This window comes from Danio aesculapii, chromosome 4 (assembly GCF_903798145.1).
Source record: "Danio aesculapii chromosome 4, fDanAes4.1, whole genome shotgun sequence".
NCBI lineage: Eukaryota > Metazoa > Chordata > Actinopteri > Cypriniformes > Danionidae > Danio > Danio aesculapii.
In genome coordinates, this window is record NC_079438.1 from 34,299,308 (window position 1) to 34,316,119 (window position 16,812).

Sequence of the window (16,812 nt, forward strand, 5' to 3'; positions counted from 1 at the left end):
GAACACTGAAGTGATATGATAGTATTTTTTTATAAAATCTGATTAATTTGTTATCACAAAGCCATAATTAAATGGGGGTGGTGAGTTTACGTTTCAGTAATTTCTGCTTCAGCTGATGCATATACGCTCACTGGCCACTTTATTAGGTACTTTAGATTCAACAAGGTACTGGACATATTCCTTAGAGATTTTGGTCCATATTTACAAGATAGCAGCATGCAGTTGCTGCAGATTTGTTAGCTGCACATCCATGATGCGAATCTCCCGTTCCACCACATACCAAAGGTGCTCCATTGGACTGAGATCTGTTGATTGTTGAGGCCATTTGAGTACAGTGAACTCATTGTCATGTTCAAGAAACCAGTCTGAGATGATTCATGCTTTATGACATGGCGCGTTATCATGCTGGAAGTAGCCATCAGAGGATGTGTACACTGTGGTCATAAAGGGATGAACACGGTCAGCAACAATACTCTGGTAGGATGTGGTGTTGAGACAATGCACAATTGGAATTAATGGGCCCAAAGTGTGCCAAGAAAATACCTTTCTTCCCCAATCTGATGCTCGGTTTGAACTGCAGCAGATCATCTTGACCATATTTACATACCTAAATTCTTTGAGGTGCTGCCATGTGATTGGCTGTGTAATATTATAGATAGATATTTATGTATTTTTGTATTAAGTTTATTAAATATTAAAATTAATCTATTCAATAAAATGTTTTATCACATTTACAGTGCTCAAAACCATTTTTCATCTTAGTATTTTGTAACATTTATTTTGTGCATTTTGTGATCTAAAACATCCCCTCATCCCTTTTGCTAGTTTTATAAAATGTATTTTTAAAATAAGGATCTATTTCCCACTTTTTTTTGATCAAAGAATTCCTCTGATAGTTGACCCGTGTTTCATGCAATCCTCCTGAAATTCTCAGTTTCCATGTTATTTCGCCAGAACTTGAATCTGACCTGACTCCCAACACGACTGAATTCCTTTAGCTCAGTTGGTGACGAAAAGCAGAAGCCCTCAATCTTGTAATCTGCTCTTCTTTCAACATCTTTAAAGCTTTCAGACCTTCTACAATTGACGGTCTCAACATCAAAGTCATCTTCAAAGTGAGGCCTTGTTACTGAGTCATTGTTATTAAGGCTAACAGAAAAACCCTCCAATAGTATCAGATGCTGAGTACAAGTAGAGAAGAAAGCACTGTAATGATCACTTTGTTAAATTCAAGTAACCATTACTGCTGCATTAATCTGAGCCTGGATCATCCTGTAGAGAAAACATTGACCTGACAGACATTTGCATGAATCTTCCATGACCTCTCCATGAAAACGCAAGAACCAGCGTGTAGGAGTAATGCATGTGAGCTGAAGTACGTTTTTCAGTGGCATGACATTAGTCACCTATTTTCAAACTACTTCTAAGCAAGCTTTTTTCTCGTCTTTTGGTTGAATGCTTGCAGTAAAGGGGCTAATGGTGCATTAGAGTGATGTTGGAATGATTGTAAATGCTACTTGAATACATATGAATACCGCCACATGTCATAATTGAAAGTGGGAAACTCTGGATTTATTATGTTTTTAATAATAATAATAATAATAATAATAATAATAATAATAATAATAATAATAATAATAATAATAATAATATTACAAACAAAATATTTAGATTTTTTTTTACTATTTTTCTCAATTTGCAACAAACTTATAAGTTCTTCATTACTTTTTTTTTTTAAATGTTAATTAACAAATTATTAAGAGATTTGAATGAAATCAAATGTGTGAAAATAAATACTAAGTCATCTGTACATGTTGTTTGATAGCTACTTTAACACTTTGATGGAAATGATGCCACTCAGAACATGTGTGTTTTGCATAGGTTAGAAGTTTAGTCATTGATTCAAACATATTTTGGTAAATGTGCATTGAGATTTACACATGAATGCAAAGTGCATCCACAAAAAGCGAGCACACCTACAATCAAAAATTAAACTTTTGTCTGTTGTTTTTTCTGATTTCCATCTAATCACACTTTCTCCCTACCGGTGGGAGCTCATGCATCTAAGTGGAATTCCACTGTGAGCAGAATACAGGGAGCAGAGAGATGTAAATAATGCATTTATTCAACCGTTAAAATGAATTATAAAATGTTGGACACTTCACACACATGTTAGATAACTTTATAAATTTGGATTGTGAAAGCAAAATTCTCCTACGAGAGTGATTATAGCGCCTCTTGATGGTGAACGCGGTTCTACTCATTGCAGGAATTATTTGGTACTTTGGTCACTGACCCAGCTCACTAATTTGGCAACCGTCAAATGTCATCTGGGAAACGGTTTGGTTTCCGCTTAGTAAAAAACGTGTACCATTTGGGAAGACAATATACATATACTAGTATACATATACTATAAGCACATACTATTTTAAGATACCGACCCAGCTTTGGTACAGTTTGTGTATGATAACAGACATGGCCAATATTCTTGTTTTTATATATATATACACTTAAAGTGTATCCGTCGCTTTGAGCAGTATCTGTATTCATACTCTGAGGGGTCTTTGTGGGTTTTTTTTGCCGTGCTTTCATTAGCACAGGGGAACTGTATTCACACTTAAAGTGTATTCAGTTCACAGTATAATAGTCACATCTAAAAAAAACTAGACCTCATTAGCATATATATATATAAAAATATATCAGCCAATCTTGCATTGCTGCTAATGATTTCGTGGATCAATAGATCTGTCCTTCACAACACACGCAGTGATCTCAGATCATTTCATCCAGACATTTTAATCTGATTCGCAAACTTGTTTGAATAACCAACTTAGCCAGCTATAAGTTATCAAGATTACAAGATCTGCCAGAACATCTTAGATTATTTAAGCGAGGTATGAAGAACAGACCCATGTTCTGTAGGAAATAAACCTAAAATTACTGTTGTTAAAATATAAACATGCCATCTTCTGTGCCATGGCACGTTTCTTTTTTTTTTTACTGTCAAAATAGCTTAGTGAATGCAATTTCTGATTAAATGAAAATTATATTTTTTGTTGTTATGTGATTTTTTTATTTTTATTTATTTTTTTATTTTTGTAGAATAATGTGTGGCATAGCCTACATGGTTCCATTCCATTCAATATAAATCAAAATGTTTGTTTTGATAGCATTTGTTTAATATTGTTTCACTAGACAAAATGATTTGCTCAAGACAATTACATGTGCTAGGTACACTCAACAAAAATCAAAACAGAACACATTTGTTTTTGCATTACCACCATTTGCTTCACGCTGTGCAACATCTTTTAACATAGTCGATCAGGTTGTTGATTGTGGCCTGTTGAATGTTGGTTCATTCCTCAATGGCTGTGGGAAGTTGCTGGATATTGGCTGAAACTGGAACACTCGGTTGCCATGCTCAATGGGTGACATGGTGAGTATGCTGGCCATGCAGGAACAGGGATGTTTTCAGCTTCCAGAAATTGTGTACATATCCTTGAAACATGAGGCTGTGCATTATCATGCTGCAACTTTTGTCATGGATGAAGGGCAAAACAATGGGACTCAGGATCTCATCTCAGTGTCTACATTTGAAATGCCATCAATATCGTGCAGCTGTGTTCGTTGTTGTTACAATTTTAATTATATCTTACAAAATAATCTTAAAATCTTACCCTGAAATGTAAAATAAAATGCAAAAACAACATAAAATATACTTTCCTTAAAAACTAACTAAAGCTTAACCATTTATCCTTACCATAACCCCACCCACTCTGACATCATCAAACTGCTTACCCACATGATGTCACACACACTATCTGCCATCAGTACAGTGAAAACTGAGATTAATCTGTGAAGACAACACTTATTCACCTTTTCACAAAAAAAGATTTTTCAGTTCTGTTCACTTTAAACAATTCATGTTGAATTAATCCCATTGTGGCTTTTTCCTCATTTTTATATGATTGCATTATATTAAACTGACTTAAAATGTCACTTCTGGGCTTAACTTGAAATTTTCATTTTAAAAGTATGTTTTAATCGAGTAGCTAAGTCAAACTGTTATTACTGAATAAAATTAAAAATATCTTAATAGAATAACAAATAATATTTGTGCTTTAATTTAAATAATTTTTGTTTATTAATTCCTATCTTGACCACTATTGAATAAAGTGCCAGACACCATCAAATATAAGCATCTGTCTTGAAATCGAGGATGTATGACATCATTAGCATGGCAACATAGTGTACGCATTTTGTTTCACTAGTTGACACTAATTGCTAATTTCTTTGGATTTGAACATTCTCCGGAACATTTGGGATAATATAGGTAATTCAGCATAATGCATAACACTGTTCTACTGGTTTTTTAGATATTTAACTGAAAAAAATTGTACATATTGTGCCTTTAACACAAAGCTCAACTTGTTTTTAGCCTAGCTGTTATTGAACTTAAGCTGTAGTTTCCACAGTAGCTTTCCCAACACTGCTAAGGGCAAAGTAATCTTTAATGTGCTGCCTAGATGAAGTGTATGTGCGTGTGCGCGTGTGTGCGCGTGTGCGCGTGTGCGCGTGTGCGCGTGTGTGTGTGTGTGTGTGTGTGTGCGTGCGTGCGTGCGTGCGTGTGTGTGTTTGTGTGTGTGTGTTGGGGTTCTGGTGGGGGGAGGGGGAGGCATTTACCGACACCGCTAAATGTCACCAGGTGCATTAGCATTTAGCCCAACTAGCTGCCTGTCAATCCCATTTTATCTTTCCCCACCCTCTCTTTCAGTTCCCTCCTCCCCCCACACCCATTTTCTTTTTGACCCCTTGATAAGCCAGAAAGAATGAGTGCTTTATCAGAGGCCAGCCACTCCAAGTGATGAGTAATTACTCATCTTTAGCCAAACACACGGCGCACACTCTAATTACAGGCCGCACCATCAGCACGTCACTCACTGCGCCTGTGATATTAAGAGTCTGCCTGCCATTTAGAGCTCATAGGTCTAATCCGTCGCTTTGAGCAGTATCTGTATTCATACTCTGAGGGGTCTTTGTGAGTTTTTTTTGCCGTGCTTTCATTAGCACATGGGAACTGTATTCACACTTAAAGTGTATTCAGTTCACAGTATAATAGTCACATCTAAAAAAACTAGACCTCATTAGCAGTGGAATAATTCTGAAAACTGTCAGTCTGCTTTCCCGAGGCAGTGATGCTTTAAAATCTGTTATCAGCCGCCATTACTGAGCAAATCACATGGTATAAACTCTCTTTAAGTGGAGCAAAATTGCTGCATTGTTTTTTTTTTCATGGATTCAAAAAAGTGGTATTTTAGAGTGGCATACCATGACAATGCCATGGCTTACCATAGTAAATATATCAGTAGTCTTTTCATTTACATCAGTACCTTGATGTATGGGTGTATTTCAGTGCTATGGTAAAGTAGGTAAACTAAAGTAACATGTTTAACCCCCAAGGATCTAAGGGTGTTTTGGGGCCATGGAGAAGTTTTGACATTTGTGTTATTTTCAGCATCTTAAGAACATATTAATGGCTAAAGTGTGATAACACTGTAAACAACACAAGCTGGGCTACAATAATACCTAAGCAGTATGTATGTGTTTGTGTTTTTGAGAAAGAAACGTTTATGCGTGGTTAGTGAAAAACAAAAATTTTTAAGTCACTGAAACAAAGCCGTGAAACACATAGAGAACATTTGTTCACAAGACCTTTGAGAACTGTGTTTTGTAGCCTAGTGTTTTTGCTTCAAAATGATGTGAAAATGCTCTTGTTTACTGGCTCACAGAAATCAATATATTGAATTAAATTTTCTAAATTTTGAGTGTAAATGGTCTCTGCGAGAAGGCGTGAACTATCATTACTAATGCAGTGATTCACACCTGAGAAGACAAAGACCTGCGTAATGAGCTGCATAATGAGCCATCAGACAGGTATGTGACTAAGAGGGAAGAGTTTCAAGAAAGAATCTAAGGGAGAAAAAAGTTTATATATTTTTTGTTTGCAGTTTATTTCAAATATATTATATTTTACAAATATATATAAATATTTAAATAAAAATATATTAATTTAAAATATATTATAATATAACTATCACACAAATAACTTGTGCATCTCTTACAGACGATTGTAATAACAAAGCCTCATGGGGGTGGTAGCATAAACTCTAATGAGCTCAGACTGCGAAACTAGACATAGCGTTGGTTTCATGCTGATTACTTTATCAAACAATATTTGTTTTCAACATGCACTGACTGCATTTGTCTCTCCACTCCACCTATAGCTGGTGTGTGGTGAGTGCACTGGCACCATTGTCCTGTGGCTGCCATCACATCATCCAAGTAGATGCTGCACACTTGTGGTGATGTGTAGAAACCCCCACTCATGATTGTGAAGCGCTTTGGGTGTATGGCCTTACACTATAAACACGCTATATAAAAAAAATAGACACACATTACAGCAAGTGTTTTTCTAACAATTCATCAGCTGTGGATTTACTTTACATTGCAACCAAAAGCAGAGACAAATCTACTGCATATGATAATATCTATAAGAACGTTATCATGTTAACATGAATTTATAAACTTAAAACGCCAGGGAAAAAGAAAAAAAAAACTTTTCCATTTTTGTCTACAACGTTGTTCTGCAAATGTGGATTTTTTATTCAAAAATGGAAAAAAATCTGTTTTTAGCTATAACTTTTAAAAACTTTTCTGGGAAAATCTTTTCTGTTTTTGCCTACGTTATTGTTGTGTAAACACAGCCTAAATGTGGGCATACACAGTGCAAATTCTGATGGTCTGAAGGCAAATCATATGTCCATGCACAAGTCACACGAACAAGTTTATGTTAAAATTGTTAGAACCTAGTGATATACAACACTATTTCATGACCCTGCAAATTCTGAAGCATTCACAAAAAACTAATCAGACAGGTTTTTTCTCAGCACCATGAAACCAGTACGCATATAGTCACCCCATATGTGAATTATAAAGTGAATTATAACCTTGGCCACTGTAAACTATAATCTTTGCCCACTCTGTCATGCATGACAGGTCATACCATACTTACTGATTAGCCAGTTTATCCTTCTGATTGGTCACCTTCAGATAGATCCATAGATTGCCTTGTTCAACCGCACACACCTCTTGAATTTTCATGTTTGAAAATGATCGGGAGCTTGTAAGCTGCTCCGCTTGTAACTTCATCTCACATGATACAACTCATGGACATACGGGTATCAAAGAGTTCCATGGGACTTCTCCCAATGGAAAAAAAGTGTGTAGAAGCTTGTACAAAATAAAAAATTGTGTGGCACTGTTGCCAATGATCTCAAATGTTGGTCAGGAGCCATACAATAAACCAGCTAGCATTCAGAAGATCATAGCAATCATATGGTAACCTGGAAAAATATATATTAATAGAAAACCATAAAAAACTAGACTCAAAAACTCATCAGATGAACTCCAAAGTATGAAAACCAAAGTATACTGTCAAGTAGTTTTTTTTTTAGCTGTACTTAGACACACATTTTGAACCACAAACCAGCTCTGCAGACCAGAACCCACCTCCAATGCATTTACAATGGTGAAAGGAACCATAAAATAATAATAAATAAATAAATAAAAATGGTGAACAGTCATGTATAAAAGCACAAAAAAGGGACACCGACAATCTACAGTGGCTTCCAATAAAGACACACAACTAGAAACCTCTTTAAACCTCCAATTTAATTGAGAATTGAGGACAGGATTTCCATCCATTAATTTTTAGCCCCCCCTAAAAAAAAAGAAAAAAAAGTACAAGACAACGAAATGCAGTTTCGGTCTAACCAGCAGTGCAGTAGCAGCAAGTGCAGGATACAGGTATAAGTTATAAAGTGCAGTTATAGAAAAACTATGGTAATATTTACAGATGGATGTACTATGAACATTATATACAGGTTGTATTGGCTATGAACAAGTATGGCTATTATGTGTTGTACATGTCAAAGTCTCTTGATACAGATACATTTTTGAGCATATTTCATGAGTTACATATACAGTTGATTGAGACTGATCTCAGAACTAATTTTAGGACAGTTATTGCTCGCTGAGCAAAGCAACAAACTTCATTTTTGCTAATTAAGCTGCCAACAACCAAAGCACTGGTGCTTCTGCAAGGTGGTAATCTCAAAACTCAAAGCATTACATGAAAATCTTCTAAATCTTTAAACTAAAGTGAAGATTAAACTCTAACAAGTTTTTCTTTTAAATTTATAAACCTAAGATTAATTTTATTGTCAACATTTCCTTCTTTTTTTATATTATTTTTTTTGAGTTTTCGCCTTTTATTTTAAGAGGACAGTAGAGTAGAGAGTAGAGAATTGACAGGAAAGTGTGGGGAGCAGAGAGAGGGGAAGGAACGGCATAGGACCTCAAGGCGGGAATTGAACCCGGGTCGCCGCGAACACTGGAGTGCATGTGTCGGTGCACTTTCCATTACGCCATAGGCACGGACAACATTTCCTTCTTTTAATCCCACGCGAAGATTACTGGGAACTACAAATACCAAAACAGGGTCATTCTGAAATATAGCTATGGAGATCGTGTATTATGTAGCCAGAGCTACATAATTCATTTCATATAGATGCATTTCATCTTTAAAAATAAAACTACAGGACATTATGATGCCGTTCCCTTTCGTGCTTACTAACTGACTGTTTACCTGCATGTGGACTACATTTCAGCTGTAATCAGTTTGTCTAGTAGCTCGACATGTATGTCAGCGGACTTGACGATGGGCTTCGAGTATGGTAAAGAACGGTTTCAGAAAGCAGGTAAGAAAAACAGAAGCCAAAAAATAAAAAAAAACAAGTAAATAACAGAGCGAGAATGTGATAAATTCTGAAAACAGGCTTTTCCTTTTCCATTTTTGGATTGCTTTTTAAAACAGCGGTTTGGTTTAAGGAAGGGGCTGGGTATGGGTGTCGGTTGGTCAGTCAGTCAGTCAGTCAGATGAAATCGGCCTCTGGTGGACTTACACGAGAAGAGTCGGTGCGAATTGCACTGGCGAGAGATATTTGAGATCTGAAAAAGCACACCCTGTGGCCTCCGGTGGATCCGCGAAACCAAAACTGCAAAAAAAGTAGCTCCTGGGATGTATTTTGCTCTCTCCAGAAATGTATATAGGGGTACGTTTACAGAAGGAGCCTGGGTTGACAAATCCCCTAATCAGTTAGTTGGACCAACACAATTCCTTCATGTTGTCCTAACACAAAACGCCTGCGTTAACTTAATGGTTTACAAATTTAAATGTACTGAACATAAAACAAATAAATTGGCCGAAGAATTAAAAAAAAAGATGCTGTTTCAGCTTGTTTGAACAAGCAGCAGTAATAATTTTTAGAGTAAATGGAAAACCCTTAACATAAAGAAAACCATTAACAACCATGAACAAAACTATGGCAACCACCTAAACACTGCTGTCAATTTTCCATTGCATGTTCCATAAACAAATTCGGAATGTTTCCAAGGACTTCAATGACAATTTAGAATTAAGCGTCTGTTATGCTAGCTTAATTGTGTATTATTAATCCTCTAGCCTCTGGTTTTGTTCATCAAGGACGTTTGTTCCCTTTCAGACAGCTTTGATTCCCTGTGGCCACCGCGGACAATAGACACCAGCATACGTGCGCACACTCACACACCGTCGTGTTTATTTGGGATCAGACAGTACTTCGTGTGTCAACAGTGGTTTGCGGGGAGCGAGCACGGTGCCATCTTGCAGTGGATTTTCCTGATGCCGTTAGACAGGATATTGAGTGGCATGGCAGCGAGAGGTTAATTGTGTTTTTATGTGTGTTGAAGTGGCGGATGTAAAATTATTGCATTCCGTTAAGCTCTTTAAACAGATAACCACTGCGTCTGGCTACCTCCGGGAGCTTGTACGATCATCTGGAGCAGCTAGCAGAACTTATCCAGCAGGGTTGCATAACTATTTAGCATTGTCTCATTTTAACAGCTGTTGCTATAACACACACACACACCTCTGTTTGTTTTTACTAATTAATATAATACATCCATATCAGCCTAATCACTTAGAGGAAGTGATGAGATGGAATGCAGGCAGGTTCACCCATGAGGTTTTATAGATTTCATTTACTCTAGCTGTGTTGCTCATTTAGCAGATCTAAACATAATGCAGTTTAATAGTTATTAAACAATATGGAGAAAACAAAACAATGGAATGGAGTTGAAGATCTATTATAACTATTTTATCAGAAATATGTTCGCCCATGGCATTATTTTTGCACAACAATATTACATTGCTACTTCATCATCTTGGAATTCTAATGTCTTTCTGACAAATAGTGAGTTATTCATGTATTGTTGTGACAACTTGCATTACAATTTTTTAGAAAACTTGACCTCTTGCAAATTACTATACAGAATAGAAAAGCATTCAAGTTCAATACCTCAAAACTACTCAGATAGAAGCTTATAATTCTAAAGTGGCAGTGGTTTCAAATAGGGCTGCACGATTCTGGTTAAAATGAGAACCACAAATTATTTTTTGCTTAAAATAAAGATCACGATTTTCCTCACGATTTTGTAGATGTAAAAAAAAAAGTTAATATGAGGAGGCTATTATTATTGTTATTTATTAGGCCTATGTGTAGGTCTACTGTTGGTTAAAATGTGACCTTTTGTATAGACTTGGTGGACTTGGACTTTAAATATGTCCTGGTTGTTAATTCACAGTAAAATGATGACATCATAATACAACTATTCATAGTTCTGAAGTTGAATTATTATGTTTGAGACATATTATTGTCATTTGTCATTGACAACATTATTAGACCATTTTATTTGACTAATGAAATGAAACATTTGTCATTATCAGATTCTCTCTTGAATTATTTTCAACATTATATAGGCTAAAGTAGTTATACTTATGATCACCAGCGATTTAACTGCTACGGTTCACTAAAGAACAACAAATTTGCCGTTACATGGACTACAAATCTTGTCATGCAGTGCTGACTCACACCGGTTTCTCATTCTGTTGATTACACAAACACTCACACAGACACATCTGAAGCTCATCATTCATTCATTACCCAGATTAAAGAGCACTGTTTTTCAGTGACTAGCACAAAAAAAGCCTGTCATTTTTCTCTGAAAGAAATAAAAGTGAGGCAACGTTGGCGCTGTTTAATTATGATGTTAAATGCACATATTAAGGCAATTTAGAAATGAAACCCTGATGAGTGCTAAAATTGTTAATGTTTATTTTACATTTATCGTGATCATGAAGTATTGTGCAAGGAATTATGCTGAGGGGTGTCTTAAATTTATTAATCATAAGTAAACAAACAAAAAACATTCATACACATTTGAGTATGCTTTCAAAGCTGTGTGGACACGACTATGCATAAAATAGTGTGAAACATGGAAAAACAATTACTCAGCCCTATAGATTTTTTCTTGCTTAAATTGGGACTTGTGTATCTGCGCATTGATGGATTTGCTCATCGAGGTTTGAACTTTCAGCTGTGAAATTTAAACCACAGTGAACTGAACTAAACTGAACTTCAACTCTGAAATCTGGACTTTATTAGAACTTCATTGTTAAGCGGATTTGACACAATCTACATTGTAAAAGCGCTATATAAATAAACTTGAATTGAATTGAATAAATGAAATACAGTGTGTGTGCGCTAATGATAAAAAAAAGACCTGTTGGACATGTTTATGGGGTTTGTTTACACAAGCGTTGTCATTTTAAAAATAGCATTTTAAAATAAAAACTAAGAATTCACCATATTTGTAACTGCTTAAAATCAACAAATGAAGACGTAATTTTCGGTTTCAAGTGAACGATAAAAATGGCGAAAAATATGAGCTGAATAAAAATTATGTTGTGTTGCACTGTCCAGTGTGCCGTAGAGATACATAGATTATAGTTTGGTTGAATGATTATAGTCTGAGGAATAATCACAGTTTCATGGTTATCACGATTATTCATTCATTAATTTCAAAACAGTTTTATGTTATTGCTGCTCAGTAACCAAATAATACAGCACAAAATAATATTAAAAACAAACAATAAAGAATTAGCCTCATCCATTAAGCCTCTTTACTTTCTTTTTACTTTCGCAAAAAAGAAATGGTTTATTATGCATATAATAAATAATACTGCTATTATTAACAACATTAAACAACATCAAATTGTCATGAATAAACTAAAAACAAGCCCACCGAGATGAAGGTTTTTATTTTAATGTAGAAAATAATAATTTTTTGTAATATTTTAATCTTTTAATTCTTTTTCATTTGTAAAGATATTTGTGTATTGTTGTACATCCTGTATGTATTAAGCAATGTGTACGCATTTAAGGCGCATAACTAAGGCACTCTGCGCTGGACTTTAGACCTGCTTTCAGCTGGTAAATTGCTCAGTCTATTTTAGTTCCTCAAAATATCATCGTGCCGGGTGTATAATAAGGCCCAATGACTTAAATATAAAAAGTCTTGCAAAATTATATTATTTATTAAAATAATACATAATTAATACTCAGACTAATTGAGTACATCAAGCATTTTCAGCTTAGGCCTAGAATTTTCATTTAAGTGTACGCCTAATGACACTCTTCATCCAGTCTTGCTGTTTTATTGCATTTCAGAATAAAAACAATCTCCGTCTACACTATAGAGCTCAAAAATACCTTTTTTTAACATTTTGGCTGTTCATAGCATTTTTGCACATCAGTGTATATTAGGTAACACTTTACATATTGGAGAGATGCAGTTAATGTATATACTAACATAAACAAACAATGACCAGTGCTTGTTGTTCAGCATTTATTAGTCATAGTCCAGTCTTTACTAATGCATTATTAAAATCCAATGCTGTGCTTATTAGCATTAGTTAAAAGATGCTAACAATGCACAACTTTACTTCCATTAACTAATACAAACAAAGATAAATAAACACTGTGTTAAATGTAATGTTCATGTTAGTAAACATGTCCGTATTGTAAAGTGTTACCTTATATATTCTATAAGCCTACAGCCAGAGTTTAATGTGCAAAAGAGAGAGAGAAAGCCAAGTCTTCCTGTCTGCTGACTTCGTTTGAAGTTGTTAATTAAACCTGCAACCATCTGGTTGCTCGATGATCTACAAGGGAAAATCTCTGCAATGAGTGAGATAAGTGGACTGACTGCATGAATAAATAAACAAACGGATGAATAAATAAATGAAGTGGATGGATACCCACTCTTAGTGCTTTTGTTTTTGTGAAGGAGAAACATGAAACCTCATTAGTGCAATTTCCATCCTCTGTCTTACCTTGGAGATATGTATTGTGTGTGTGTGTGTGTGTGTGTGTGTGCGCACACTCAGGTATGTTTTTAAACTTTGGAGGCAAAAGAAAAAATTGAACTGGTAAAAAAGAAATAAATATTCATCTACTGTATCCAACTGATGCATTTAATCATTGTTTGGAGGCGTTATTTAACGGGATTTAATTGGATATGTGCATAATATTATCAATTAAATCTACATAACACATTGAGACATCATTTCATAATGTATGTGTTATTTATAGCTTCACATATTAGATTTTTAATATAGGCAGCCTTTTTTTGGATCTGTATTAATTGTATTTTTATTTACATCACTTTTATTGCAACATTGCGCAGGCAGAGCGAATAAATATGATTTAACCCACATGCATATTCATGAGCAAGGTTCCACTCACGCATATTTCACTTTATTAAATACCCACACAGCGTGTTCGTGAAGTGTAATCAGGACAGGGATTATGAAAACCTTCAGAATGATCATATTAATGCTGACACCGAAATCCCTGGAAAACGTGAAAGCCGAAGAAATGAATGTTGAGTGCCGATGTGAGACTACTGCGTGATGGTATCATATTTGTTTTTTGTCTTTTATTCTCCATGTGATTAGATTAATTTCTGCTGTAACATTTTTTTTGTGAGGTGACAGACATTATATTGCAGTGAATGTGAATAACAATGCATTTGTAATTAAATATTTGGTGGTTGCTGAAGTGTTTGTTTCAGACTGGCCTGCAAAAAAAAATTAGTTTTTTTTTCTGCATCCCATTTTTACTGGCAATTGACCAAGATAAAGTGATTAGGTGGTGCATGTGTGTATGTGTATGTGTGTCTGTGTTTCTTTTTTGTCAAATAAAGTCAACGGGAAATTTTATGAAACTTTCTGTACAGTATATTGAGGGATACAGTACATTCATACATGCATACATACATGCATACACACAGCAGGGAAAATAAGTATTGAACACAGCTCCATTTTTCTCAGAAAACATATTTTTAAAGGTGTTGTTAAACTTTTTTCTGGACCAAAGAAATCCATATATGCAAAGAAAACAATCTTAGTTAACAAATTAAGATATGTGTAATAAAATGAAATGACGCCGGGGAAAGTATTAAACACATGAAGGAAGGGAGCTGTAGAAAGGCAGTGAAAGCTCAGACAGCAGCTGAAATCTCTTGAAATTTTTGCTGTTTTATTTGAAGGATAAATTAAACTAGACACTAAATACTGCTTTCATGCACTAATCACCAGAAGCTTTGTGTTTTGTGAGTTTTAAAAAGATTCAGTAGACATGGTCATTTATTCCTCTTTACTATTAGTTAAAATAAATATTGCAATAAACGTGAAATAAACAAACACCTCACAACTACTGTAATCACAGATGCCAGTAATTCTGCTTGAATGAAATATGCCACTTACTGTAGCATAACATTTGTCCCAGGCGAGTCATTTTGTTTTCACAGTTCAACATATATTTATTTATTTTTTCAAAAACAAAAAGTAGCCTAAATAAAATAAATAAATAAATGTTATTATTATTATTATTATTATTATTATTATTATTATTATTATTATTATTATTATTGTTATTATTATTGTTATTATTATAAGTATTAGTATTATTTGTAGTAGTAAAATTAGTATTATTATTATTAATAATAATAATAATAGTAATAATCATAATAATATGTATTAGCCTATATATTGACTTTATAAATCCACATTCTGCTTTGAGAACTCTTTAATTGGCAACTGCAAATGGCCATTTACAGTCATTGTATGATATAATTTTCTTAAATGTATTGACCATTGGCTAATAAGATATAAGAATGAGTAACAAAATATAAGAATGTATAGTTATAAAATATATAAAATTATGACTACACAACTTACACATACAGTATACAGAACATCCATTATATGTATTCCTAATAGCAAAAATCTTTTTTTTCTCTGAAATTCCCATATACTTTTCCTTTACAAAATAATCAGATTGTATTTTTATTTGGTTTTTATTATTATTCTCAAGAATGCCAGGTATATGACACACACAGAAATTCCTCAGTTAATTTGAGCAATACAGTATATAATGCTAAAGAGTTTCGAAGACCTGTTTATGTGCCACATAAAGCATGTCTAATACAGCGTGCCTGTGACGAAACAGTTGAAAACTCTTCACAACCATGACAAGAGTTCCTTTTGATGGTCCCCATAGTGGCTGTTGCTTTAAGAAACAATTTATTTCTACATATTCCGTCATTTCCAAAAGCTTCTTTCCAGTCTCCCTCCCTTGTTTTTGTTTTCAGTCATGAAGTCTTCATGTCTGCGGTCATCCATAAACCCATCCATCCCACCCTCGTTCTTCCTGAAGCTCTTATTTTCAGTAGTGCTATTCTTTTCTGTGGCACTTGATTTCCGTTTTGTTATTGACCCTCCAACCATCATTAGTCTTCCTACACACTGAACACACACACACACACACATGCTTGTGTGTCATAGATCATACAGTTCATAAAGAACTTCACTAAGCACTATTTGTTGCGCATCTAGCATCCAAGGTTATTTTTTGAAATATTTGAACTATTTGAAATAGCGTCTCAGCTTTTGATTTTTTTTTTGTCCATTTTATATGTAGTTATGACCATCTTTATTCTCCAATGACAGATCGATAAAGGTTCTTCTTGAACATTAAAGTTTTTCTCAGTCGCTTTGGTGCATTTCTCAGAACACTACTTACATTTGCACAACAGTTTATGCATTGCTCAAAACAATTAGTACAAACTGCAAAATCTAGTTGATAACCTGCAAAAGCGCGTAACTTGCTCAAAATGGATAGCTCATTCCTCAAAAGCAAGTATTGATGTCAATGAAAGTGTCAGTGTCATCAAGATGAAAAGTCCTGACACCATTTTTTATGAACAAGATAGTCAAATGGCTTCGTCATGTTTTCATTATGACGGTTTACTCTGTACATTTTTACCAATGCCAAAAAGTCATTTTGGTGACACTTCCTAAAAAATGTTCAAGATAGGACTAGATACTTTTTTGCACAGCTATTTGAAAACTACAGTAAAATTAGACATCACTGTATTTAGTGAGGTATCTGAGTACAAGACACTGAATATGTAGGTTTTACATTTTTACTGCATGTGCTCTTTACAATTCTAATTTATTCACAGCATTGTGCAAAAGAATAAAAACACCCTGATTTAAAACAAACATAAACTCCCTTTGGGTAAAGCTGTGCACAACTATAAACAAAACTGCAGTACATATTGGAACTGAACCTACAACATACATAGGTCTGTAAATAATTTATGACATTGTTCAATTTAGAAGACATTTTCAGGAAAAAAAAAGATTTAAAAAGTTTTATAAAATTAGCTAGACAGATTTTGACAACTAGTTCAACATTTTTGTATGTAATGACTCAAGTAATAAAATGAGGACTCTTAGTTTTACAT